This window comes from Raphanus sativus, chromosome 6 (genome assembly GCF_000801105.2).
Source record: "Raphanus sativus cultivar WK10039 chromosome 6, ASM80110v3, whole genome shotgun sequence".
In the NCBI taxonomy this organism is placed as follows: Eukaryota; Viridiplantae; Streptophyta; class Magnoliopsida; order Brassicales; family Brassicaceae; genus Raphanus; species Raphanus sativus.
The window spans coordinates 30,454,081-30,458,932 of record NC_079516.1 but is presented as its reverse complement, the minus strand read 5'-3'; the positions used below and the strand labels follow the sequence as shown (position 1 = coordinate 30,458,932).

At 43.2% G+C, this 4,852-nt stretch overlaps 1 non-coding gene across 1 annotated transcript; it reads right to left on the bottom strand.

The window, feature by feature from the left end:
* Nucleotides 1-2,269: 2,269 nt before the first annotated feature.
* Nucleotides 2,270-2,377, bottom strand: LOC130497258 (small nucleolar RNA R71). Its single transcript, XR_008936264.1, has one exon. It is a non-coding gene; the product is annotated as a small nucleolar RNA R71 (small nucleolar RNA).
* Nucleotides 2,378-4,852: the final 2,475 nt, after the last annotated feature.

The window sequence follows — 4,852 nt, the reverse complement described above, 5'->3', positions numbered from 1 at the left end:
GATTCTAAAGGCTCTGTGTCGGTCGATTCGTGAGGCTCATTGTCGACTGATATACCATGGATTTTACCCGTTTTTAACCATGGTATACTAGTATTTTATTATATATTTAATATGTTTTCTAGCCTGTTAGGTATGTTTTCAGGTTCATGAGCATTTTGTGAGAAAGTGATGTTTTTGGAGCATTTTGGAGTGCAAGAGATGATACACCCGAGTTGACCATTCAAGACTAAGTCGGAAATCGACATTGCGATTATAATCGATCGATACTCATCTTGAGTTGTCGATCGATGTAGCTGAGAAGATCCGCGTACTAGAAGATTATAATCGATCGATACACATTTAATGTTGTCGATCGATATCAAGGACGAAATGGTTTAGCCGACTACTTCACCAAGACTTCACCAAATTACAAGATTGCCCCTGACGAGTTTTTAACCTAATGGAAATGCTTAAATACTCCTGCTAAGTGTTTTTGACGGCAACCTTCGAAAGAAGCAAGCTTTTAACAACCCTCAAAGCAGAGAGTGTGAGAGAGAGACTAGAGCTTTATTTGTTTGAGAGAGATTGGAGAGATTTCTCATCTCCTTTTGTATTTCAACTTTATTCTATCTATGCAATTCTTTCATCTATCTATTGTTATGAATTGCTTAGCTATGTCTGAGTAGTCTACTTGTTAGATCTAGGGTTTAAATAGGTTTGTGGGATTAGCCCCAAACTATAATTGCTAAGTTGTGATACTCATCAAATGGATTGTACTCTATGCTTGTTTTAGATTAGCTAACTAGAACATAGATCACTAGGATTTTAGATTATCTTGAATTATCCATTTGAGTGATGCCTGTCTCCCGTTGAGAAGAACGACAGTTCCTCCTTGAGACCTTGTGGTCATATTCGGCTCGCGCCTAGGCAGATCTAGAAGCCGTCGATCGATATCCCGAATGGTGAATCGATCGGCGCCGCGAAAGGTGTATCGCTCGATATCTCAAAAGGATATCGACCGACTCTTTTTCTGTGTCATCATGCGAAAGGTGTGGCCAGAGATCTAGATATTTTAACCAGTGATTTATCACATATGTTAAGCGACTGAGATCAATAGTATCATGCAAGCAACTTGTTAAAGCATTTATAGAGATTATCTCCATTCCTGAATAGAAACCCTATGTCTAGCACTCTTTATCACATTTAAACAACCCATCATATTGTTAGTTAGAGCAACTACCTTGCTCATTTTAGGAATTGTTATTTTCATTTCTATCATATAAACCAACCTTGCCTAGGATTGATTAGTAGATTTTATTTAATTGGTTCCCTAGCTCCTCGTGATTCGATCCCTAAGTACTACAGCTGTACCTCTTATTTGAGAGAGTAAGCTCTACTGGGTAATTTGAGCACTATCAAATTTGGCGCCGTTGCTGGGGAGCTTTGATCGCCATTAGATTTAATCTTATTAATCTTAGGTTTTTCTTTTACCCCCTTTCTTATTTAAATTTTTTTCTTGTTTTCAGTACATGCCCAGCAGTACCAGAAGCAACATGGGAAATCAACTATTATTCTCAGAGGATCCTGCACACTTGGAACGTTCAATCCGCAAAGACCTACGCTCCGCATCGATCGACAGAAATGCAACACCGTCGACTGATACTCACGTTCAACAGTCGACCGACACTCAGACAACACCGTCGACCGATACCGTTCGCCGATCCACATCGATCGATACTTCTAACCGTATATCGATCGACACTACTCCGCGAAGCATGGTCGCGATTGTTATTCTCACGCAGGGCGAGAATGGAAACCTGTATGACCAAGATGGTCATCTGCGTAATGCAACAAGTCAGAAGCTAGATGCACAGGGGAACATAATCCCTGAGCCTGAAGCTGAGGCTACAGGAGAAGCTCAAACACGATCGTTGGCAGACTATAACCGTCCAGACGAGTACTACACCAACAGATCAGCTATCCGACTTCCAGAGATTCAGAAGCCGAACTTCGAGCTCAAGCCTCAGTACTACTCTCTCGTGTCTCAGATACCTTATTCTGGGCAATCACACGAGCATCCTATGGACCATCTGGAGAGGTTCGAGGATCTTATCGCTGCTATTCGAATGGATGGAGTCCCCGAGGACTACCTACTCTGCAAGCTCTTCAAATACTCACTGATTGGAGAAGCTTCGCACTGGCTCAAGCAGCTACCTACAGGATCACTGACATCCTGGGCCGACATCAAAAACGCCTTCCTGCGTAATTTCTTTGATGAGGCACGCGCTGAAGACTTAAGAAGCAAAATCGCCACTTTCGCGCAAAAGCCTAGTGAGACTTTTAAAGACGCGTGGATCAGATTCAAGTTCTTCCAGCGAGACTGTCCACACCATGGATTCAATGAAGTCCAGCTATTAAGCACTTTCTACAGAGGTATCGCCTTATGGTATAGATGGCTCTTGATACTGCTAGTGAGGGGAACTTCAACACTAGGAATCCAATAGAGGCTGTGAGACTTATTGAGAACCTAGCCAACAGCAGCAACACCAAGAACACTGACTCTGACAAGAAGAAATCGGTTGCAGCCATCGGAGAAGACCAGATGAATGAAGTCAGAGCCAAGATAGATGCTTTACATGCATTTCTGGGGCAGCCAGTCTGCTCAGCTGAAGAAGGAGAGGCTAGAGAGGATGATACAGAGGAAGATGTGAACTACATTGGAGGTACTGGATTTCAGAGATATGGAAACCAGAGTGGAAACAAAAAATTTTTTGGCAGTGGTCAGAAGAGTAACTACAACCAGAGTTCACAGTATCAGAAACCCTTCACCAACACAAGGAACTACGGCAACTCAGCTTACCAAAACCCACCCAGTAGAGTAAGTTTGATGCCATGATTGATAGAGTTCTGGAAGGTCAGCAGAAGCTTACAGTAGACTTCAATGGGAAGATTGATTCTGTCTTCAACAATCTGACCACGAGGATAGACACCATCTGCACTCAAGTTAAGAAACTTGAGACACAGATTGTCCAGACTGAAGACTCTATCAGGAGGATTGGAACTTCTAAGGAAGTAGGGGAAGGAAATAGGAAACACCACGTCAATGCTATCATAGATGATGATTTCTGGCAAGTGGTGAAACAGGAGAAGCTACAAGAAGGAGACTTCAAAGTGGAAAGTTCACTAAGTCTCGGTGGATCACAATGGTGTCGATCGACACCAACTAGTCCACATCGATCGACATCGACGATGTCATTTCCGGATACGCTTGCAGACTGCAACGCGGTTAGGATATTGACACATGCTGAATTCACGGCTTCTCATCCATACCCACCCACCCACACCTACGAAGATATCGACCGACGAGATGAGCCACTCATCGATCGACACAAAGAAGAGAACCGTATCGATCGACCCTTTTCTCCACCTATCGATCGACACGCACCTCTCACATACCGAGTGCAACTACCATCGATAGACAGCAACCGAATCAATGCACTCAGACCCACACCGAAACCACAAGCTAACCCTACCGAAATCACTGGTAACCCTTCAGACACTACACTACATCAGAGGGAACTGAAGGAAGAAGGTTAAGGAGTAGGAAGGAGAAGATTCCTAAGAACCTTAAGAGGGAAGCTAATGAAAAGGAGATTGATGGTTTCACTAAGAGAGTTATCGGAATCCCACCAGAGAAACCTTTTGAGGAGGTTTATTTCACAAAGAGATTGTGGATGTTCTTCAGAGAAACAAGGGAGACTGAAACTGACATTAGGAGAAGGTTTGACAATGTCAGAGAAGATATGAGGAAAATGATTACTTTGCCAAAGAAGAGTGATCCTGGGAAGTTTGTAATACCCTGTGTGATACAAGGGATTGAATTTCCTCATGCACTATGTGACACTGGTTCATCAGTCAGCATCTTACCAAAGGTCATGGCAGACCATCTAGGCCTGCAAGTAGAGCCTTCACCAGAGATCTTTACTTTCGTGGATTACTCTCAGATAAACTCTGGAGGCTTCATCAGAGACCTGGAGGTACATATTGGTGATGCTATCGTCCCTGTGGATTTTCATGTCCTAGACATCAAGCTAAATTGGAACTCTTCCCTCTTACTTGGAAGAGCATTTATGGCTACAGTAGGAGCCATATGTGACATGAACACCAATAGGATGTGCTTGACTATGATAGATCCAGAGATCCACTACGACCCCGTCAAGCTTGGCAAACCACCAGCCAAATCAGTGGTAAAAGAAGATGATACTGGTATCATCGCAGTTTGTCATTGTGAAGTCGAGTACGAGACAGAGTACTCGGGATCGATAGACAGTACTTTAACGTCACCGATCGACACTTACAAGTCAGAGGAGATCGACAACAACTATGGATCATCGATCGACAGAGACCCACCGGATGATGAACTCGATCTACCAGATCATTGCTACCCGAATTTTGCCATATCACCCAACCGAAAGGAAGATGATTACTCAATAAGGAGTTGGGCAGATAGCGGATTTCATGAGAGTTTTACAGTACACATAGCCACCTCTTCCCACAGTGGAGACCACAGTGAAGAATATGATGCAGACTATTGGGAAGAGAGAGCTTGGGAAAATTACTTGGAGAATGACATATTTGCAATTCGATTCCCACAATCGATTGACATCAAACGCCCACCATCGATCGATTATCTACTTCATCCAGCAAAACGACATCGTCCATCGATCGACATTGCCAGTATAATATCGATCGATATTAACCTGGACGACTTGAAGGACAAAATCGGAATTTCACTGATTAGGACAACACATGGGTATAAAAGGTTGACAACTCAAGCCACGACAATTCCAAACTTTTCACCTTCTACCCAGCA